We start from the raw sequence: 24,583 nt of genomic DNA, 5'->3' as shown, positions 1-24,583 counted from the left end.
AAAGTCAAAGTCACTCAGTCGTGTCTGATTCTTTGTGACCCCAAGGACTATACAGTCCATGGAATTCTCCAGGCCAGAATACTGGAGTGGGTTCCCTTCCCTTAGTTCCCTTCTCCAGGGGATCTTCCCCACCCAGGGATTGAACCCAGGTCTCCCACATCGCAGGTGGATTATTTACAAGCTGAGCCACTAGGGAAACCCCCAGAATGCACAAATGATGCAAAAGACAGTAAATAAAAGTAAGACTTTTGTGTGATTTTGTTTGGGGCAGGAACATGGAAGATGTAAATCTGTCAAATAGAGATTATGGTGCGATGTTAGCAGATCATAGAGAAAGTAGAACTGCTCAACTTCTATTTTGATTCTTTTCTTTAAAGAGAATGGGCATCTGGCTGTAAAGAGAAGCATAAATATTGAAAAAGCTGAAGCCCAGGTGGAAGAGATGATGTTGAACAAAGTTCTCATTTTCTGTCAAAAACGAGTTCCTCTCTTCCTAAGAATCCAGTATAGTTGAATAGACGAAGAGTTGGGACACTGTAAATGCAAGATTCTCCTCTGCACAATTTAGGCTGCCAATGAAAACCTGTGCCAGTCAGCTCTCAGAGTGCAAGGCTCACAGGTGTGTCCCAGGGATCTATAGATAATACAGGAAGTCAGAATCCAGTGGGGCTGGGGACAAAGAGGCTTATATAGTGATTATTAACTGGTACAAAATTTCTTTGGAGGTAATGGAAATGTTCTGGAATTAGTGGTGACAGTTTTCACAACCTTGGGAATATATTAGGTTGGCCAAAAAGTTTGTTTGGGGGAAAACCCAAACAAACTTTTTGGCCAACCTTATACTAAAAAACCCCTGAATTACATACTTTGAAGGATGACTTTTATGGTATATGCATTATATCTTAATTTCTTTTGAAGAATACATTATCACATTTTTACCAACCTGAGTTCCAAGTTTCTTTTCTGTGTCTACCTATCCAAAATTTTAAAAAGCTAATGACCAGGACACATTCCTGTCAGCTAAAGAACAAAGCCAAATTCCATTTTGAAAGTTCTTATTCTTTGTGAATGATAACAAAACAAACAAAACAGTTTGCTTTTTACTTTTATGGGGAAAGTAAAGGAATATAACCAAATCTAGTGTGTTTTTGAAGAAAGCATTTTGTGCTCATTTTTTTAAGCAAAAAAAATGAGAGCAAAAGATGGAATCACAACTGTGGCAATATTACACTAAATTGCCCATCACCAAAAAACTAGATGGGATAATAAATTGGCTAAAGTAGTGATCCCAGTTCACTAGTAACTCTTTAGGAACCAACTGCACATACAATTGTTGAAAGAGAGATAAGAAAGAGCTAGAATGGGAAAGTCTTAGTGACTTTAGCAGAGATGGTTTTAAAAGAAGCAGCAGAATGATGGAGCTGCTGTGCTATGAATGCATCTGAGTTGTGAAACCTAGAGTCCAGTTTAGTTTAGGGGAGGAAGGATAATGGTCCTACTCTAGTCTGTGTGGATCAGAATATCTGGAGCAGAAGCCTGGAAGGGAGGAGAGCTTGGGAGAGAAGGGATACATGTATATGTGTGCCTGAGTCCCCTTTGCTGCTCACCTGAAACTACCACAATATTGTTGATTGGTTATACCCCATTACAAAATAAAAAGTTTTTTTAAATTTTTTTAATTTCTAAAAAAGAATATCTAAAGCACTATAAGCCATTCTGAGTGCCACCATCCCAGAGGATCACATGCAAACTAGAACCTGATGGAATACTAAAGGTCTGACACCATGACATAAGTTAAACCATTAAAAGGACAGATACTATTTAGCTTAGAAAAGAAAAGGAAAAAGAGAAACCTAAAAGTTCTCTTTTTAAAAAAATTATCAGAAAGACTCAGTTTTTTGACTCTTCATGACTTTTATTAGCAACATCTCAGAAAAAGAAAAAAGCTAAGGTTGCCAAACATTTGAGGCCTGAGTTGAATAACCTCAGACAAACTAGGTACATTACCAGAAGTCACAGTTAACTGATATCACAAATAAATGTGAAGGAGCAAGAAAAATGGGGGCCTTCACTTAAAAGTGGAAGCAGAACATGGCCACAGGGAGAAGGGAAAAGACAGTCAATGGAGACATATGCTTGGTGATTCCTCAGGCATGTCCCAGAGGTCTGTATTATTTAAATGTCTCCAAATAGTTAGCAGACATTTTGTCCAAACCAAAAAGCCCATGAGATATTTGGTTCGTAAGACAAGTTGTCTATGCCAAAAGAAGTTTGAAGCTTCAGTTCAGTTCAGTTGCTCAGTCGTGTCCGACTCTTTGGGACCCCACGGACTGCAGCACACCAGGCGGCCCTGCCCATCACTAACTCCCGGAGTTTACTCAAACTCAAGTCCATTGAGTCAGTGATGCCATTCAACCATCTCATCCTCTGTCTTCCCCTTCTCCTCCTGCCTTCAATCTTTCCCAGCCATCAGGGTCTTTTCAAATGAGTCAGTTCTTCACATCAGATGGCCAAAGTATTGGAGTTTCAACTTTAGCATCAGTCCTTCCAATGAATATTCAGGACTGATTTCCTTTAGGATGAACTGGTTGGATCTCCTTGCAGTCTAAGGGACTCTCAAGAGCCTTCTCCAATACCACAATTCAAAAGCACCAATTCTTTGGCACTCAGCTTTCTTTATAGTCCAACTCTCATATCAATACATGACTACTAGAAAAACCATAGACTTGACTAGACAGTCCTTTGTTGGCAAAATAATGTCTCTGTTTTTTAATATGCTGTCTAGGTTGGTCATAACTTTTCTTCCAAGGAGCAAGCGTCTTTTAATTTCATGGCTGCAGTCACCATCTGCAGTGATTTTGAGCCCAAAAAATAAAGTCTGACACTGTTTCCCCATCTATTTCCCATGACGTGATGGGACCGGATGCCATGATCTTCGTTTTCTGAATGTTGAGCTTTAAGCCAACTTTTTCACTCTCCTCTTTCACTTTCATCAAGAGGCTCTTTAGTTCTTTGCTTTCTACCATAAGGGTGGTATCATCTGCATATCTGAGGTTATTGATCTTTCTCCCAGAAATCTTGATACCAGCTTGCACTTCATCCAGCCCAGCGTTTCTCATGATGTACTCTGCATATAAGCTAAATAAGCAGGGTGACAATATGCAGCCTTGACATACTCCTTTTCCTATGTGGAACCAGTCTGTTGTTCCATGTCCAGTTCTAACTGTTGCTTCCTGACCTGCATATAGATTTCTCAAGAGGCAGGTCAGGTGGTCTGGTACTCCCATCTCTTTCAGAACTTTCCAGTTTGTTGTGATCCTCACAGAGGCTTGGTCTGTCCAAAGCATCCATGAATATAGTTGGTCCATTACAAACAGTTGGGACAGGACCAAATATCAAGGGCCTTCGGCATAGACCAAATGTCCTATAAATGTTTTGGACAGAACCAAATGGTCCTGCAAATATCAAAGACATTCGGGGGTAAATCAACATCTTACGAATGTTTTTAACAAGAGCAAATGTCCTTCAGGAACCAAATAATTCTTAGGCAGCCAGAACATGATTAGTTTTACCACCTGATATTTGGAAACCACTCTTCTAGAGAGCACTATGATCATGTCACATATGTCCTTAAAAATCCTGTCATTCCCTGTAATTGCCAAAAATAAAATTCAAAAAATTTAACTTGACTTCAGAACTCTACCCAGGATGACCCAGTTCTACTTTTAAAATTTTATCTCCCTTTCCTTCCCATCACCAGTCTTGCTCTCTAACCAAACTCCTGTATGTATTACTCAGCCAGAATACATCTCTATTTGCTCCCTCTGCACATCTGTTTATTCCATTCCCTCTACCTGGAACACTTGTTCTCTTTGCATCCACCCACCCATCACCAAATCTGCTATTCATCCAATCCACCTTGAAGCAAAGGATCAAAAGTCTATTATGAGTTCTTTTTGGATTATTCCATGCTAAAAGTATTCTATCATCCACATCCCTCTCAATTCTCAATCATTAAGTTACAACTTAGGTCTCAGTTTCTTTATCTGTAAAACTATAACTACCAACTTCATAGACTTCTTTGAAGATTGACTTTATAAATGTGAAGCACCTAGAATAGTGTAAGAATATATGAGCTCTATAATTTATCATTATTCTTATTAGCTGTATGATTCTTTTTACAGAAGGAAGTTAGTATGACAAATCATAGTCTCCACCGCTACAGTTGGTCCTGAAGCTATAACCGATACCATCCATTTATGATTCTCCATCATTAATTCTAGATCCCTCTCCCTTTGGCTAGCTACTGCTGGTTTAGGTCGCTTGCCTGCTGGGTAACATAGCCAGTATAGGTATTCCGGCAGTTGCCATTAGTGTATATTTCAATATTACATTCAGGAGATGGGAAAACAACCACAGGAAAGGTCCATGAATCAACGGGAGCCATTGTGAGTTAGTTTCCATTTGTCATCTGACCACCATAAGCCCCCACTTTTGACTACCAGACCTTGCTAGCATTTTCAGAAATCAGATCAGATCAGTCGCTCAGTCGTGTCCGACTCTTTGCGACCCATGAATCGCAGCACGCCAGGCCTCCCTGTCCATCACCAACTCCCGGAGTTCACTCAGACTCACGTCCATCGAGTCTGTGATGCCATCCAGCCATCTCATCCTCTGTCGTCCCCTTCTCCTCCTGCCCCCAATCCCTCCCAGCATCAGAGTCTTTTCCAATGAGTCAACTCTTCGCATGAGGTGGCCAAAGTACTGGAGTTTCAGCTTTAGCATCATTCCTTCCAAAGAAATCCCAGGGCTGATCTCCTTCAGAATGGACTGGTTGGATCTCCTTGCAGTCCAAGGGACTCTCAAGAGTCTTCTCCAACACCACTTTTTCTCAAAAGCATCAATTCTTCGGCGCTCAGCCTTCTTCATAGTCCAACTCTCACATCCATACATGACCACAGGAAAAACTATAGCCTTGACTAGATGAACCTTTGTTGGCAAAGTAATGTCTCTGCTTTTGAATATGCTATCTAGGTTGATCATAACTTTCCTTCCAAGGAGTAAGCGTCTTTTAATTTCATGGCTGCAGTCACCATCTCTAGCATTTTACTTCCCAGGAAATTAGGATTAGTACAGAGCCAGTATCTAGTAAAACCCAGAGGTCTTTTACTCAATGCACATTTATTCTAGCAGATAGGCACCAGTCCCATTAGGACTGGTGAGAAGCCTTGAGAGGAGATTTACAGAATATACTTGTGGCAACAATACAAAGTCCTTCCCAAGGTGACCCAGCTGCCCTTCAATCAAGGAACTCTGAGTCTGTGAACTGGCTCAGTCTGGAAAATGGGTGACTGGCCATGACTCTCCATTGTGGCAACTCAAATCAGGTTGCTGACCAGCAGATGTGGAGTTTGTATTGTTGTTGCTTTCTGCTATATGAATGTAGCAATATTCTAGAAGAATGCCCATCGCTTTCTTTCATGATTACACCATGATCACTTGGCTTCTGTGGGAGAACCCTGTGGACCAAAACATTCTGATTACCAGTCACCCTCCTATCCTTACCTGTAAAGTTTACTGAGTGACCTGGAGCTAGTTCACAGCAAACAGCCTGCTGGATTCCTGCAGCAACTTGTAGGGGAATGAGTACCAACGGGCCTCTGCCCACTGTTAAGTAGCCATACCAGCAGGGAAAAAAGAAAAAGAAAAAAAGCGTGCTGAAACCAGAAAGAGAAGCTCCTTCCTCGCCTATGCTGTGCAGTATCCCTCCAGCACCCTCCATTGTGAAAGCCTAATATTGTACCAGATGACAAAGAAAAAATGATTACCTAGTCCAGCTCCAAAATCACAAGGTAAAAAAAAAAAAAAGTGGATTTGGAGCTAAGAGATAATAAGCTGATAACTGGCACATATGCTCACTGCTCTGAGACTTTGATCCCTTGCTTGATACTATGCCGAGGTAGTTCTGGCCTTTCTATCTCCTGCAATGTGGCAGTCATCACTCTTCCCAAGCTTCCAGGGGCCATCCAGCACTGTACAGAGAGTGGCTTCAAGAGCCCTTGCCAGAACATTAAATACTGAACCACAGGCAAGTATATTCATTGTAGCAAACTCTTGCCTTATCTAACTCTATAATCTATACGCTCCCAGGCCATCACTCTCAAAACCCAATCCCAGGTTAATATACCAGTATTAGCATTATTACATGCTCAGCCTCTGGTCAGGGAACAAAGATTCCATAAGCCACATAGCATGGTCAAAAATTTTTTAATTAAATAAAATTTAAAAGAAAGATGTGGAACACACACATAAATATACACAATGGAGTATTACTCAGGCATGAAAAAGACTTTCCAATGCCATTTGCAGCAACACAAATGGACCTAGAGATTATCAAGCCAGAGAAAGGCAAGTATCATATGCTATCACCCATATGTGGAATCCAATTTTAAAAAATAATACAAATGAGCTTATTCATAAAACAGAGATACTTACAGATATTGAAAACAAACTTAATGGTTACCAAAGGCAAACTGTGGGGGAGGCATAAATCAGGAGCTTGGATTAATATACACACACTACTATATATAAGATAGATAACTAACAAGGACTGTACAGCACAGGGAACTCTATCAATATTCTGTGATAACCTATATGAGAAAAGAACCTAAAAAAGAATGAATATATGTATATGCATAAAAAAATCACTTTGCTGTACACCTAAAACTTACCCAACATTATAAATCAACTATAGTCCTATAAATTTTTTTTTAAAAATTCACCTTTCAACCCTTCAATGATCTTCTACACCAGCTTTCTACAAATAGTTGGCTCAGTTTTTCCAAATTCCTGTAGTTACATGGAAGGAGATATTTCAAAACACTAATTTTTGTCATCTATTAGTAGAATATAGAATGATTTTGCTTTCTTTTTTACATTAGTCTGTGTTTTTTCCAAAGTTTCTACAATGAACATGTATTACATCTATAATCAGCAAGGGAAAAAACTGCTGGACTGGATTTTTTTTTTTCACCTCATCCCAATGTTCCATCACTAACACCTTCTCTATATCTCCACCTCAGCCCTTCCTGCTAAATAATCTTTGAAAAGATAAAGTATTGCTAGCATAATATAGCTAAGCCAAGCAATGAGGGCCAGTCACTATCAGCAATGGAGAGTTTTATTATCTTATATTTCATTTGCCCTAAGAAATCTGAAGGACCTGAAAAGTCAAGTGCTATTTCTCCAGGGTGAAACTGGAACCCCGGAGGGAAGAATACCAATGTTGTGGGGCAGGAGAGGAAAAAAGGAGATCCACCCAGGGTGACTCTCTGGATGGACTGTTGGACAAATCTCTGCAGAAAGTTGATAAAATAAAAATTGGTGCCCTCATGTGGACTTGGTGTGCAATCATGAATATGTACTCATATTGATCAATCAGCTATTACAAGTATAAATAAGGACTAACAAACAAACAAAAAACCCACAGTCTGAACAATCATATGATAAGTAACAAATGAGAGTTTCAAAAAAATAAGTGTCAATACCTATAGCACAGGGAACTCTGCTCAGTGTTACATGGCAGCCAGGATGCCAGGGGAATTAGGGAGGAGAATGGATACATGTGTATCTATGGCTGAGTCCCTTTGCTGTCCACCTGAAACTATCACAACATTGGTAATGGGCACAATCACAACAATGTTAACACAACATTGTTAATTGTTACAAGATTAAAAGTTTTTAAAAGATAAAAAATAATTTTTAAAATGAGTGTCAAGGAAGACATCTGATTCTTTTTTCCTATGATCATTGCCTTCCCTCTCATCCAGCTCTGAGGTATTTTAGAAACCAAGAAAAAAAAGTAGCATATGTGTGTGTGTGTGTGTACCATACATATAAAAATGGGACACTTTTGAAACAACTGCTCTCCTTTTAAGTCATATCCAATCCTAGCCTGTGCCAATAGACTGCAATGGGCAACACCCTAGCCTACACAGGTTTCAAATAATCACCACAATAAAGGATAAAACATTCCTCTATCTTCTAGCAGGACTGCAAATAATCCTCAAGATAATCATGTTGAGACCATGACTAATTTATTTTTCACATTAATATAGAAAGCTTTGACAATTTTCTTCATTCTGATGTGACATATTCTTGGTTCCAAAACTCTTTTCTTGTGATTAACTTCTCTCTCTCCTGTGGTCATGAAGCCCATTTCTCCTTGTTCTCTTCTTGGAGAGTAACAGTTGCTTAGCCTTTTCCCCAGAAGCACTTTATTGTTAGAGTCTACCATGAGATTACTTATCCATTCTTTAAACAAAGTAATCCATGTTTATGTGACTCTTCCTCAAACATTTCATTTTCCCATTCCAATCAAATTTATCGTTTCCCTTTTAATCTACTCCAAATTTTCTCTGTCCCCTAAACCAAATCAAGTATGTGAACTTCTGGGTGATTTCTAAGCATCACACATTCCCTATTATAAATGAAGGAAATACAGAACTGTAAAGGGATTTCCCTGATGTCCTGGAATACGTGGCTATGCTGAAGCAGACTGTAAGAACTGCCTTTTTTTTTTTTAGCCCTGGACAAGTGGAAGAGCAAGTTATGCCACGTGTGAAAGCCGTTGATACTTGGTAAAGTGGCGCCATCTAGTGCCTACATCCGCAAGAGAAGGGTAGGAAGAAAACTGTAGATCAATTACAGCGCAAAATGACAACTCCAGAAACTGACAGGGCCAAGGCAATTTAATAACAATAGGTCGATTGACTCCGGGGACCATAATTCTTAGTCTATCGACTGGGTCACTGGAGCAGCTTAACAACTAATATAGCCTTTTTCCAGAGAGAAACACACTGTTCTGAGTGTGCTAGAGAGGTTTACAAAGAGGAGCAAGAGACAAACTCCAACCCCTTCATGCCTGGCTCTGCTGTAGTGTTTGCACCCTTCCTTTTTTTTTTTCTTTTCCATATAATCATGACATCATCTTATAAGGCAAGTATTATCATCCCCATTTTACAGATGAAAAACTGAGGCCAAGAGAGGCCAAAATCTTACCTTAGGTTTCAAACCCACTTTCTCTCTTTTGCACTACCCCAGAGAGAACGTATAGGACAACACCTCAGCACCTTTCCTACCCATCATTCTCCACATGGAGGACCGGGGAGACTGCTGGTCCAGTACTACCACCAGGGAGTCCACACTGTGATGTACAACTCTGCTGAAAGACGCCAACGGGGCAACCTGAAGACATGGAGTCAAGAGGACAAACACTGGCCTAGCATAAAAGCGTTTCCTGTAGCCCAGTTTGAACATCACTTTTTTGTTGCCACTGTTTTCGTCTGCCTTTAAATCAGTGGCTCCTAGATGCCAGGGGCTATACTCTTGATATGTCATGCTAAGTTGCTTCAGTCATGTCCGACTCTGCAACCCCATGGACTGTAGCCCACCAGGCTCCTCTGTCCATGGGATTTTTCCAGGCAAGAATACTGGAATGGGTTGCTATTTCCTTCTCCAGGAGATCTTCCCAACCCAGGAACAGAACCTGGGTCTCCCCCATTGCAGGCAGATTCTTTACCATCTGAACCACCAGGGAAGCCCAGAGTATTTTACGATATTACCTTTTCATTCATGTATGATATTACATTTTTAATTCAACCAGTAGATCTACTTGGTAAATGAATCAATGAGGCCATTGGAAAAAAGTATATAAAACAGCAAGTATATTATCATTAAAAAAAAGAACAATGATGAGCTCCTGATATAACAAGGATAAAATACGTAAAAATAGAAATAAGAGACTTCCCTGGCAATCCAGTGGTTAGGACTCTGTGCTTCCACTGCAGAGGGCACAGATTCTATCCTGGTGAGGGAACTAAGACCCCACATACTTCAGCTAGCAACTAAAGCTCCTACAGGCTGCAGCCAAGACCCAGTACAGCCAAATAAAAATATTTTCAATGCAGTGAGTTCTTTAAATTTTATGGGAACTTTTTGTTGATTTGTTGTTTCCTCAAAGAAATATCATGAAGTATAGTTGCATCTAGGAAAATCTTCTTGAGAATTCTAACTAGAAATATAAACAAACAAACAAAAAAAAACTAAAGGAATTTTATATCTCTTCTAGAATATATGCACACACTCAATTTTGATGACTAGTAGGCAACTGTAAAATATTCTCAAATGAAAGAAAATCTTAGCCTGATACATATTCCAGCCTAAGGTTTAAAAAAATAGCATTCTGTAAGGGAGTTAATTACATTGAGTATCTGAAGGCTTCCCAATGAGTCAATAACATCTTCCAATAGAATCCAAGCCATTAGAATCTCTATATAGCGAAAACACACTTTAACTCTGTGGGCCTTCCCCTCATGTTGCAGGGGGGTTGGAGGATAAACAGGGTCTAGAACCTGGAGCTGTGCCTTTCAAGTGTGAAGGTGAGCTCATAGCTCTCATCAGTAGAACAGAAGGTTTGAGAGGTTTCAAACAAATAATCATCTCTGCTTATCTATCCATTCTCTCTTGAAGGGGGTGTCTCTGTTTAAAAAAAAAAAAAAAAATTCTCTGTCTCTATGCCAGCCCTTCAAGATGCTGAAGGGAAAGAAGGCCAAGGGGAAGAAGGTAGCCCTGGCTCCCGCTGTGGTGAAGAAGCAGGAGGCCAAGAAGGTGGTCAACCCCTTTTTTGAGAAAAGGCCCAAGAATTTTGGCATTGGACAGGTTATCCAACTCAAAAGGGTCCTCACCTGCTTCGTCAAATGGCCCCGCTACATCCAGCTGCAGCAGCAAAGGGCTATTCTCTATAAGCGGCTGAAAGTGCCTCCTGCAGTTAACCAACTCACCCAGGCCTTGGACCGACAAACAGCTACTCAACTACTTAAGCTGACCCACAAGTACAGTCCAGAGACGAAGCAAGAGACAAAGCAGAGGTTGCTGGCCCAAGAGGAGAAGAAAACTGCCAGCAAACTGCGCACCAAGAGGCCACCTGTCCTTCGAGCAGGGGTCAACACTGTCACCACCTTGGTGGAGAACAAGAATGCTCAGCTGGTGGTAATCGCTCATGACATGGTCCTCCTGTGCTGAAAGATGGGGGTTCCCTACTGCATCATCAAGGGGAAGGCCCGGCTGGGGCGCCTGATCCACAGGAAGACCTGCACCACTGTGGCCTTCACACAAGTCAACTCGGAGGACAAGAGTGCCCTGGCTAAGCTGGTGGAAGCCATCAAGACCAATTACAACGACAGATACAGTGAGATCCACCGTCAGCGGGGAGGCAATGTCTTGGAGCCAAAGTCAGCGGCTCTCATCACCAAGCTGGAAGAGGCGAAGGCCAAAGAGCTGGCCACCAAACTGGGCTGAGTATGCACCACTGAGCTTTCTGTACATAAAAGTAACAAAAAATTCTTTTAAAAAAAAATTCTCAAAACCCCTGCCTAAGCTTCTCTTGTTCAGCAATACAGCTTTGCCAACGAGCTTAAATTAGGATACAGATGGATGATGTGGAAGGACAAAGGGAATACCATGTGCAAAGACACAGGGGTGTAAGAGTGGGTTTCTTCAGGCAAAAGCAAATCAGTCAAAAGAACTGGCACAAAGGGTATGATCACTGAAAAGGGAGACAAGGGACAGATTATGAAAAATTCTTGCATGAGTGCTAAGGAAGTATATACTTTATACTTCAGACTAGTATTTCTCACATATAAATAGCATAAAAGGAGAAATATTTTCACAGATCCTGTCTTGACTTAAATTCTCTTTAAATATCATGGCAGACACAGTTTATAATTCCCTTAAATTTGTTCTCGCCATCTTGCTCTTAGTTAATAGAATTCTTCAAATTTTACCTCGAGCCTACATTCCCCAGCCTCCCTTGCAACTGAGGGATCAAATGACCACATTCTGGCCAGTGAGAAGTACCTGGAAAGAACGTCTACACCTTCCGGATCATGTTCTCATAAGGAAGCTACTTGCCCCTTTACTTCCTCTCTACTCCTTCCCACACGCTGGAAATCCAGAGAAATGGTGACAAACCAGCTTCAGCCATGTGAATGAAGGCAATACTCCTGGACCTAACTGCTCACATGTGCTCTGTGTGACCAGCAATGTCAGCATCACCTGGGAGTTTGTGGAAGTGCAGAATCAGCCTGAACCAGACCTACTGAGGTTGATTCTATAGTTAAATAAGATCTCCAGGGAATTCCCTGATGGTTCAATGATTAGGACTCTGTGCTCTGACTGCCAAGGGCCCAGGTTCAATCTCTGGTTAGGGAACTAAGAAACTTCAAGCCAAGCGGTGCAGTGAAAAAAAAAAAAAAAAAAAAAAAAAAATATATATATATATATATATATATATATATATATATATCTCCCCAAGTGATTCATATTTACACTAAATTTTGAGAAGCACCAATCTAGGAGAAGGCAAGGGGAGCAAACTAGTAGGAAAACGGGTCTCCAGATGACGATGCTACAGTACTGAACAACTGACTAGCTCAGATGTTTATGAGAGAGTGGACTTTCTACATTTGCTTAAGCCACCTTTTTTTCTTAATCTCTGATCCTATATACAAACTATATTAATATATACAAATGTAAAACATGGCATAAATACCCATCCATATTTTTTTAATACCGATGTCTTTATGTATCCCTTTCAAAACCACACACCTTGGATGAAACTCGAAACTACACTCTTCCAACAGAAACCACACAACTTGCCTCCAAACATATTGAAGCTCAGGTTCTTTATGCCTCAGCACAGAAGGAATTCAGCAAGAGGCAAAGTGATAGGTAAGAAGTATATTTATCAATAACCTTTGTAAAGAGGTTGCAGGAAAATGGGAGAGGTCACTGATCCAGGTCTTGGATGAGTTCCTGGGACAGGCCAAAGAGTGAGGGTCCCTGTCTTCAGGCAAGAAAGGATTCAAGAGCAAGCTGTATGTTCCATAGGCAGAATGTGGCCCATCTCAGAAGGTGAGAGCTGCCTGGAAATATGGGACAGTTAGATTTTATGGGCTGGGTAATTTCATAAGCTAATGACTGAGAGGGCTTCCCTGGTGGCTCAGTGTTAAGAATCCACCTGCCAATGCAGTTGTTGTTGTTTAGTCGCTAAGTCATGTCTGATTCTTTGTGACCCCATGGACTGTAGCATGCCAGGCTCCCCTATCCTTCACTATCTTCCAGAGTTTGCTCAAATTCAGTGATGCTATCTAACCATCTCATCCTCTGCCCCCTTCTCCTTTTGCCTTTCCCAGCATCAGGATCTTTACCAATGAGTCTTTCCAGGGTCTTTCCCAGCATCAGGGGCTTTTCAAATGAGTTAGTTCTTCTCATCAGATGGCCAAAGTGTTGGAACTTCAGCTTCAGCATCAATCCCTCCAATGAATATTCAGGGTTGATTTCCCTTAGGGTTGACTGGTTTGATCTCTTTGCAGTCCAAGAGATTCTCAAGAGTCTTCTCCAGCACCACAATTCAAAAGCATCAATTCTTCAGCACTGCCTTCTTTATGGTCTAACTCTCACAACCATACAAATTGTCAATGCATGGGGAGGGAGGAAGAAGGAGGGTTCAGGATGGGGAACACATGTATACCGTGGCAGATTCATTTTGATATATGGCAAAACCAATACAATATTGTAAAGTTAAAAAATAAAATTAAATTTAAAAAAAAGCAAATTGTCAATGCAGGAGACGGGGTTCAATCCCTGGGTTGGGAAGATCCCCCAAAGAAGGAAATGGCAACCCACCAGTTGTCTTGCCTGGGAAATCCCATGGAGAGGGGAGCCTGGCAAGCTACAGTCCATGGGGTCACAAAGAGTCAGATACAAACTAAGTGACTAAACAACAAATGAGTAGAAGGATTACTTCAACTGCTTGAGGAAAGGTGTGGGAATTTCTAGGAACTGGGACACCACCCACATTTTGGACTTTTACAGTCTGCCCCAGAACTTCCAGGTACCTGTGGGTATGTATTTAGTATATGCTTTTGTATTACAAAGCTATGGTTTTTCCAGTAGTCATGTATGGATGTGAGAGTTGGACTATAAAGAAAGCTGAGCGCTGAAGAATTGATGCTTTTGAACTGTGGTGTTGGAGAAGACTCTTGGGAGTCCCTTGGACTGCAAGGAGATCCAACCAGTCCATCCTAAAGGAAATCAGTCCTGAATATTCATTGGAAGGACTGACGCTGACGCTCCAATACTTTGGCCACCTGATGCAAAGAACTGACTCACTAAAAAAGACCCTGATGCTGGGAAAAATCGAAGGCAGGAGAAGGGGATGACAGAGGCAGAGATGGTTGGATGGCATCACTGACTCAATGGACATGAGTTTGAGTAAGCTCCGGGAGTTGCTGATGGACAGGGAAGCCTGGCGTGCTGCAGTCCATGGGGTCACAAAGAGTCAGACATGACTAAGCAACTGAACTGACCTTGAATTACAACGAATGTATAACGAGGCTCAAGGTGTACAGGAAGTCAAATCATCCACTACCTTAGACTTAATTCTTCTAAACAGTTTTTGTCATATCCTCAATGGCTACATCATTCTTTTAAAGGTTGTGCCCTGTCCCCTTCCCTCCTCACTTTGACTTTATTCAGTACCAACACCACTACTAAATTGTATATGCTATACTGGTTTTAGCTGAGCTGATTATATGCTGGTCCAGAGCCATAAAAATGTTTTTTAATTATAAATGAAATAAAAACAAACTATGAAACCAATAAAAATCCAAATGAACAATTGTTTTAATATAATGAAATGGATGACGTTTTTCTGCTGGAACAAAGTCACTCTTCACAACACAGCAATGTACTGAGGCTTTCAGACAAATGCTCTTGAGTTTGGCAGGTTTGTCTACATGTGTTTTGTGAGAACTCAGTTCCCTTAGAACTTGACTCTGTTTGAAATACTGTCAACAATTAATAGCACCAAATGCCACGTCATTTGACTTTGCTTGGCTTAAGTGTATCACTTAATATATTAAGTTACCTCTTTTCATATTCACCCAGGACAATTCAAGAAGCACTACTTAACATCAGTAATTTTATACAATTTATAAATTTTTACAATTTATACAATTGCAAATACAGTTTATAAGACTCTCACCCAAACCAAGAGAAATAAAACTTATTTTTATACACAAAAAAACTACACAAATGTCCATAGCAGCTCTATGTAATAGCCAAAAACTGGAAATAACCCGAATATGTTTCAACAGGCAAATGGATAAAGAAGCTGCAGTACAGTATATAACACAATGAAATACCTTTCAGTAAGAAAAAGACATATTGATATGTATAACAACTTGAGGATCACAAATGCATTATTCTAACTGAAAAAAAAATCTCAAAAGCTTATATGGGACTTCCCTGGTGGTACAGTGGATAGTAACCTACCTGCCAATGCAAGAGACACAGGTTCAATCTCTGGCCCGGGAAGACTCCACATGCTGCAGAGTAAGCCTATGTGCCACAGCCACTGTGCCCGTGTGCCCTAGAGCCCATAAGCTGCAACTACAAAGCCCGATGATGCAGCTACTGAAGCCCGTACATCTAGAGTCTGTGCTCCAGAGCAAGAGAAGCCACCGCGATGAGGAGCCCATGCACGGAAAGGAAGAGTAGCCCCCATCTGTCGCAACTAGAGAAAGCCTGTAGCCCCCATCTGTTGCAACTAGAGAAAGCCTGTGAGCAGCAATGAAGACCCAGTGTGATCAAAAATAAATTTTAAAAAGAAAAAATCTTATTAAAAAAGTTTATATGTATGATTCCATACATATAAAATGTATGTCTCAAAATGACAAAGTTATAAAGAACAAATCATTACTTGTCAGGCGTTAAGTTTTAAGGAGAGTATGACTAATTATAAATGGGTGAAGTCACAGTTTCTTTTATGGCAATGAAATAATTTTGTCTCCTAAATATGTCAGTGTTTACACAAATCTACACATGTGATAATATTTTGTAGAATTATATACCTGAAAAAAAAAAAGAGTGCATATAAAAACTGGTAAAATCTAAATAAAGTCTGTAATAGAGTTAATACCAATATCAGTTTCCTGGTTTGATAATGAATTGTAGTTTATGTAAAATGTTATCATTAGGTGAAACTGAATATAGAGTATATGGGAACTCATCATATTATTTTTGCCACCTCTCCTAAGTCTAAAAGTACTTCAAAATCAATATTTTTGATTGTAACCTAATAACATAAATCAATACAGAACATCTTTGAGCTTTTGCATTTTAGCTGATCCAGACATGACAGGTGTCAAAGGAATACCCAGAACAAGAAGAATTTAGAAAAGGAAAGAAAAATGCACCGTCAAAGAGAGCAAGGGAATCAGACTTTAGAAGGACTGGTTCATCAAATAAAAAACATAAGAAGGACTTAAAGCAAAAAATTCACAGTATTACCAAGGTTACGAAGTTTACATTATCCCTTCAAGATAAGAAAGCAACAACTTGCTCATAAGACAGCTATATTCACAATGCTCCTGACAATCTCCAGCCAACAACACAGCAAAAATTGGAGATAAAACTATTTTGGGAGGAGTCTAGGATTGTTGGAAATATTCAACATTTTATTAGTTGGGAAATCAGACCAGTCAGGGTGACTCTGATTTATCTCAGGGTGCAAAGTTTGTTGTTTATATTTTTGTTTTTACTGTGGTAGGTGAAAAGTATAGACACACTGGAAGCACAGCAGGTTTTGCTTTTGTGCAGACATCTGTGATTTGCCAAAAGTAGCTGCACTTCAACTCCTGGCATCTCAGTGACCAGGACAGACTATTTTCCTACACCACCTTCTGTGACCCTACTGGGCCTGAGACTGTGTCTACTGTTTCCCATAGAACATCTGCACTTGAAAGATGTGGTATACAATGAAATATTACTGAGGCTTAAATAAATGAAAATTTCACATTTGACTAACATAAAAACTACCATGTTATAAAGTCATGTATCTCTAATGGCTAGATTATCATTATCTGAATGAAAAATCAGTCAGTTCGGTTGCTCAGCCATGTCCGACTCTTTGCAATCCCATGGACTGCCGCACGCCAGGCTTCCCTGTCCATCACCAACTCCCGGAGCTTACTCAAACTCATGTCCATCAAGTCAGTGATGCCACCCAACCATCTCATCCTCTGTCATCCCCTTCTTCTCCTGCCTTCAATCTTTCCCAGCATCAGGGTCTTTTCTAATAAGTCAGTTTTTCATATCAGGTGGCCAAAGTGTTAGGGGAAGCACACTAATCAAAACCGCCCACCCTGGCCAGGCACCATAGTAACCTGTTTTATGACAGGAGATCCTGATAAGGAATACGGAACTAATAAGCCACCACCAACCGGAACAGTTCAGGAAAGGGGGAAAGGAGACACCGCGTGTCCATCCACTTCCCAGAATCCCTCTCGCTAGCATCCATCTTGGCTGAGCGATGTGTGCACCACCAGGAAAGACTCTGAATTAGAATGATTGGCCATAGACCATCCAGAAACTAATCCCATCACAATAAAACCCAAGACTGCGAACCACACGCAGAGCAGTTCTCCTGGGTTCCCTTACCCTGCTGCTCTCCACCCGGGTGACCTTTTCCAATAAAATCTATGCCTTGTCAGCACATGTGTCTCCTCGGACAATTCATTTCCGAGTGTTAGACAAGAGCCCAGTTTCAGGAGTATTGGAGTTTCAGCTTCAGCATCAGTCCTTCCAACAAATATTCAGGACTGATTTCCTTTAGGATGGACTAGTTGGATCTCCTTGCAGTCCAAGGGACTCTCAAGAGTCTTCTCCAATACCACAGTTCAAAAGTATCAATTCATGGCTTCACTTTGCCATGAAGTGATGGGACCAGATGCCATGATCTTCATTTTTTGAATGTTGGATTTTAAGCCAGCTTTTTCACTCTCCTCTTTCACCTTCATCAAAAGGCTCTTTAGTTCCTCTTTACTTTCTGCCATAAGGGTGGTGTCATCTACTTATTTCTCCCTGAAATCTTGATTGCAGCTTGTGCTTCATCCAGTCTGGCATTTCATGATGTACTCTGCATGTAAGTTATATAAGCAGGGTGACAATATACACCCTTGATGTACTTCTTTCCCAATTTGGAACCAGTCTGTTGTTCCATGTCTAGTTCTAACTGTTAATTCTTGACCTGCATACAGGTTTCTCAGGAGGCAGGTAAGGTATTCTGGTATTCCCATCTCTTGAAGAATTTTTCACTGTTGTGATCCACACAGTCAAAGGCTTTAGCATAGTCAATGAAGCAGATGTTTTTCTGGAATTATCTTGCTTTTTGTATGATCCAACTGATGTTGGCAATTTGATTTCTGCTTCCTCTGCCTTTTCTAAATCCAGCTTGAACATCTGGAAGTTCTAGGTTCACATACTGTTGAAGCCTAGCTTGGAGAATTCTGAGAATTACTTTGCTAACGTGTGCTGCTGCTGCTAAGTCACTTCAGTCGTGTCCGACTCTGTGCGACCCCATAGACGGCAGTCCACCAAGCTCCCCCATCCCTGGGATTCTCCAGGCAAGAACACTGGAGTGGTTGCCATTTCCTTCTCCAATGCATGAAAGTCAAATCACTCAGTCATGTCTGACTCTTCATGACCCCATGGACTGCAGCCTACCAGGCTCCTCCACCCATGGGATATTCCAGGCGAGAGTACTGGAGTGGGTTGCCATTGCCTTCTCCTGCTAACATGTGAAATGAGTGCAATTGGGGTGTAACAAACTACCATACAACTAATCCTGTCCTCAGATGGCCTGGAGAGACTTGTGAGAATATTCCACCAAGGGGGCAGCAGAGAGCAGCAGGTGGCTCCAAATAGTTTGTCCCCCAGGGCCAACTCAGTCCTCAGCCAAAGGCACCCAAAATCTCAGAGTGTGCAAACACAGAGCCTCAGAAACTCCACCTTCTTAGTCTCACTTGACCCAACTGCACCACCACAACAAATGATACTGCCAAGCCAAATGGCTGGAAATGGGAGGTGGCAGGAAAAAGAAATTGAGTACTCACAGATTGAGGGTCAAGTTAGGGAGAGGGCAGGGCTTCACTCGCTTTAACACAACTTGTTTTTCAGGTTCTGAAAAGCTTCACCCTTTCCAGCTTTGCTTCACATCCATGACTAAAAGGGTTTTAAATGGAGATTTCACACAGATAAAAGTATCATAAGAGATTTGCTTCAAAAGGCTCCTCTTGTCTCTCAGACCTGAAAGCTCAGAAAGAAGCTATGAGGCTATGGAGCCTGAAAGTGGGGTTTCCTTCCTGTCCTCTCAAATTCTTACTTTAAAGGCTACTGAAAGATTTGCTTTAAGTTACAGATTCCTGGGCCCCAACCACTTAGAGCATCCCAACTTTGAGAATCCTGAAATTTAATAACTGTTGACACGTGAGCAGTGGACGATAGTGTGTGAGCTGAAGGACCCAAGAATTCTAGGTCATTGTGTGAACTTAAAAAATATTCACAACCTAAAAACTGTGAGTTATATTTTATTCTGTAGGAATTTTTTAGGACTTCATGTCCAGGAGATTTCATGCACTGGAGAAGGAAATGGCAACCCACTCCAGTGTTCTAGCCTGGAGAATCCCAGGGACGGGGGAGCCTGGTAGGGTCGCACAGAGTCGGACACGACTGAAGTGACTTAGCAGCAGCATCCCAGGAGATAGCATCTCAAGTAACCCTGAGAGAACTTCTCCAAGGAGGTGAGGGGAGGAGCCAGGTTACATAGAAGTTTTGCAACAAAGGACAGGTAGTCTGAACATCAAACAATTATTAATTAAAGAAAACCAGGAATCCCAAGTTAAGGAATTTACTGCTTTTCTATGAATGGGAAGAGGCAAGAATCTGGGCTTACTGAAATCACTCCTTTGATATGCACCTCAGCTATCTGGGCCCAATATCCTGTATTTTCACATCCTGAGCTTCCTCAGGGCTTTCCCTGATAGCTCAGTTGGTAAAGAATCCACCTACAATGCGGGAGACCTGGATTCCATCCCTGGGTTGGGAAGATCCCCTGGAGAAGAGAAAGGTTACCCACTCCAGGATTCTGGCCTGGAGAATTCCATGGACTGTATAGTCCATGGGACCGCAAAGAGTCAGACACTACCGATCCACTTTGATTTCACATCCTGACCTTCCTCAGGGCTCACCTCAGGGAGTGGCTGGAGTCTGATGGCTGCTAGATAGCAGGTATTCTTTCCTTGCTGAGTTCCCTCAGGGCTCACCAGCTCACCATCTGTGGTGGCTGTAATCACTAAGACTGTAATATCCTTTGTTTGCTGATGTGCCAAGAAGTATTTCATTTCTCAATTGTTACATTGGCCAACAATATTAGGCCCAGAATGAGGGCTCTGACCTGCTAGGAGCCCAGATTTGAATCCAGTGGATGATCCCACTTGTACAAGAAAACTTCCTATCACCACAGAACAAGGTCTCCCTTCAAATTCTACCATATGGGAACAGGCTTCAGTTTGCCAGGACCACAGTTTGTCCTTATAATAGATGCCTGGAAAACTTTACTTATATTGGGGTTTTAAAATGGCTGGGGAGTGACCTGCATATAACCTGTGAGTGAGTGAAGTCGCTCAGTTGTGTCCGACTCTTTGAGACCCCATGGACTGTAGCCTACCAGGCTCCTCCGTCCATGGAATTTTCCAGGCAAGAGTACTGGAGTGGGTTGCCATTTCCTAGATAACTGCAGTTTTCCTCTTTTTTGTAGATCAACCTCACATCTCGTTGATCCCATCTCAGTGGGGGAACTAGCAAACCCAACTCCAGAGGCTCTCCCAGTGAAAAGGTACTAACCACCCCCTCACATTTCTCTTTCCCTCGCCCCTCAACCAAAATTTCCTTAATCTAGTCCAAAAAAGTAACCTTCGACTAAAAGGTAGTTCTCTAAGGAAAGCTGATGGCCCCCACATTTAAAACTACTGCCTCTAGCAATTCAAAGGCTCTAGAAGCTAAAAATTAACCCCACAAGCAATTAACCCTGTTTAGGTGACCTCCGGGAATTTGGCTATTATTATTATTTTTATTTATCTGAGGTAATTCAGTCCCAGTATAGGGGGAAAAAACCTTTGAACTAAAATCCATAATCTCCAACATTTCTAATTTTTTTATATTAATCAAGACTCTATTAATCCATATCTCGTCCAGAAAGAAGGCCAAACTAAAGAAGTCTTCCCACTTAAATCTTTCCACTGATTTAATTTTAGATGCTACCCAGAAGTTCTTGGATCTGTCTATTCAATTTCTTAGAGCAACTGGACTACTAAGAAGCCCTCCTATGTCAATCTGACTAACAGTCCAGAAAGATTTTTCTGGCAGTTTTTCTCAACAAGCTTCTCTCATTATAGACACCAAGGAGAAGCTGTACATTATTCAAATCTAGTCTTTAAAACAAAGGTGGCTGTACTCTACTGGGGGCTCCCAACAACAGACACAGCCCAAAGTAGACCCAATGCTGAAAGTGTGAGGGCCTCCAGGGCCATCCCATGTGAGAACTCATGATTCCTCCCAGTTCAAAGCTCCATACAGTATCTGAAGCACAGTAAGCACTGGCAGTGGGGGTGGGGGAGTCTCTAATGCCTTTTGTGGCCTTCAGGGATGTAAGAGCTGTGGGAGAGGGGGGTTGAGACTCTTAAAAACAAATGATTTAAGACCCTTAAAGTTCTGTCACTAGAGTAAGAATCTTTTAGCCAACTAAACTTCCCACTCATCCTGTCAATTAGTTTCCAAATGAATCATTTATAACAGCCCATCTGGGAAGCACGTCCTGATGACACTCTCATTGAAAGGCCCCTGGGTCCCCTCAAATATTTTCTTGGCTATTGTTCCAATCCGGCCTTCTGAGCCTTGGCTGTACGGTCTTCTGGTAACAGGAGCCAAGACATCCTCACCATGCAGCTGGTTCCTGGATGAACATTCCCTTCCCTTCCTCAGATGCACTAGAATAAGAAGCCCATAAATCTTCCCATTAAAGATCAGCCTGCTACACCTTATCTCAGCTCAGATTAATTAGGTCTAATTGATGGTATTAATAAATCAAGATGTGTAGAATCACAAAACCTTTAAACCCAAAAGGAATTGGTTGCATTGTTTTTCCTAACCCTCAGAGTATTTTGGAATCTGCTCTTCAATGCTTTAGAAATCCTGAAATGTGGCAGAACGAGGACAAAAATGCAAGTGTCTTGGACTTCCCTGGTGGAGCAGTGGATAAGTATCTGCCTGCCAATTCTTATCCCCCTATCCAGGGGACATGGGTTTGATCCCTGGTCAGGGAAGAATCCATATGCCACAGAGCCAACTAAGCCTGTGTGCCACAGCTACTGAGCCTGCCTGCTGCAACTGCTGAAGACTACATGTCTGGAGCGTGTGCTCTGCAACAAGAGAAGCCATCTCTGTGAGAAGCCCTCACACCACAATAAAGAATAGTCCCTGCTAGAGAAAGCCTGCACAAAGCAACGGAGACCCAATGCAGGCAAAAAATAAAATTATTTTTTTAAAAGAAATGCAAGTGTCCTGATCACCAACCCAGGCTCCCATATCATCCATAAGTTACTGCAGATCTAGTTGGCCCAAGATGTCTGGCCTTTTCCTTATCCCGCTTTCTGATACATAATTGTGATAAAGAAAACATAATTTATCATGTTATATCCAGTTAGCAAAAGTGAAACCACTTTTAAGCTATTTGTGGGTATTTCTTTCATTCATTCATTCAGTGGTTCAACAAATATGTATGCCAGGCTCTAAAGAGACATCAGAGAGTGGACAGACCTCTGCCCCCAACTTCACATCTAGTGGAGGAATCTGGACAAATAAATTGGCAATTATAATATAACAAGATAACCTGGTGATAAAGGAAGTTCAAAAGGGGCACAGTATGTTCTTATTCAAGCCAGTGGGTCATGGGAGAAGAGGAATCAACTGGGGAAAGAAATATTCTGGATATGAGGAAGGATCTGTAAAAGAGAACCAGGGGAAAGGACACAGATCAATGTCAATGGAAATGTAGTTCCAAGGGGCTGGAACAAGCACTACATGAGAGATTAGAAAAACAGAATTCAGATATGCTGCATGAGGAGGAGACACGATTTAATACTAAAGGCAACTGAAACTATCAAAGGGCTTTAAACACATGCTCATTCATTCTAAGGGACTTCCCTATAGCTCAGATGGTAAAGAATTTGCCTGCAACGCAGAAGACCAGGGTTTGGTCCCTGGGTTGGGAAGACCCTCTGGAGAAGGAAATGGCTACCCACTCCAGTATTCTTGCCTGGAGAATTCCATGGACAGGGGAGCCTGGCAGGTTACAGTCCATGGGGTTACAGAGAGTTGGAAACGACTGAGAGACTGGCACTGGCATTCATTCTAGGGGCCTGACAGACAAACAAAATTCAGAGTGTGATGAGCACTATCAAGAAAGCAATATAAAAAAAGAAAGAAAGCAATACAGAGAACCAAGAAATGGGTGCTTGGGGAAAACAGCTGCTTCAGGCTGAAGCAGTCCATGGTACTGTTAGGTAGGTAGAATAGGGAAAAGGAGTCCAAAATGGCGGTGGCTAAAAGACAAGGAAGGTCAAAGGAAGGTCCGAGGACCAGAGTGAAGACTTCAGGCAGAACAAACAGAAAAAACAGCACTTCTGGCTAAGCCCAATTTGCATAGGGCAGGCCCAGGTAGAGGAAAAAACATATAAAAGAAGGAGCCAAAGCGCTTCCTCACGGACTCTCTCTCCCACATGTGTGCGCTCTTTTCTTTCTCTCTCTCTCTCTCTCTTTCCTGCTATCTTCTAAATAAAATAGAGCTGTAACACTGATTTGCTTAAGAGCTGTAGCACGGTTTGTCCAAGACCCAAGAGCTGTGACACGCTGAGGGCTTTAATGTCCGTCGCTCCAAATCTTTGTTGTGACAAGACAAAGAACCGAGGAACATACACTCGCGTGACAGTACCTCCACCTGAGAAATCCAGCTGCTTCAGAAAATCTACTGGAGGGAAACCAATCAGGACTCTACTGGCTAATTCAGAGAGAAAAATCTATATTGAAAAAGATCAGTTTCCAAAGCCCCATTCTCCAGGCATAAGCTGCATGAACAAAAGTAGGAAAATCATAGGACCTCCCTGGTGGTCCAACGGTTAAGACTCTGTGCTTCCAATGCAGGGGGCATGGGTTTGATCTCTACTCGGTCTAGAACTAAGATCCTACTTGCTGCAACTAAGACCTGGCACAACCAAATAAATAAATATTTTTTAGGAAAAAACTAGGGAAATCATGATACCAACTCATTTTTCAACAAAATCTAATTATCTTAAAAAGTAGAAATTGTGGAGTGAATTTTGTGTATAACTTTAATAAGAGGGTTGGTATTTTTTTATTATTTAAAAATCAATTTTCCTTTCCTTATCCACATCATTGAAGGGCTTTTTGTTTTTTGGCGGGGCCGGGCGGGGGTGGGGCGGGGGGGCGGCGCGGCGGCGGGAGGCCATGGGGGTGTTTGCTTGTTTCTTTTTGGATTTTTTTGACCAGGTCATGGGGCTTGTGGAATCTTAGTTGATACTTTAGACTGAGTTGACAATGATTCTTT

General features: G+C 41.5%; 1 protein-coding gene and 2 pseudogenes across 7 annotated transcripts in view; 2 read left to right on the top strand and 1 right to left on the bottom strand.

Moving 5' to 3' along the window:
- EGLN3 (egl-9 family hypoxia inducible factor 3) overlaps positions 1–24,583 on the bottom strand; it is a 452,919-nt gene that overhangs the window by 420,548 nt on the left and 7,788 nt on the right. The gene's annotated exons all lie outside the window — the stretch shown is intronic.
- On the top strand, positions 3,749–11,082 carry LOC147349291 (large ribosomal subunit protein eL8 pseudogene; annotated as a pseudogene). The gene has a single exon (XR_015149775.1). The product of XR_015149775.1 is annotated as a large ribosomal subunit protein eL8 pseudogene (transcript).
- LOC147349290 (large ribosomal subunit protein eL8 pseudogene) lies at positions 11,086–11,358 on the top strand (annotated as a pseudogene). Its single transcript, XR_015149774.1, has one exon. The product of XR_015149774.1 is annotated as a large ribosomal subunit protein eL8 pseudogene (transcript).

The sequence above is a fragment of the Bos grunniens genome, chromosome 21 (assembly GCF_055505025.1).
Source record: "Bos grunniens cultivar Pamir isolate PY7600 chromosome 21, Bosgru_T2T1.0, whole genome shotgun sequence".
In the NCBI taxonomy this organism is placed as follows: domain Eukaryota; kingdom Metazoa; phylum Chordata; class Mammalia; order Artiodactyla; family Bovidae; genus Bos; species Bos grunniens.
This window is presented reverse-complemented; position numbering and strand designations above follow the sequence as displayed.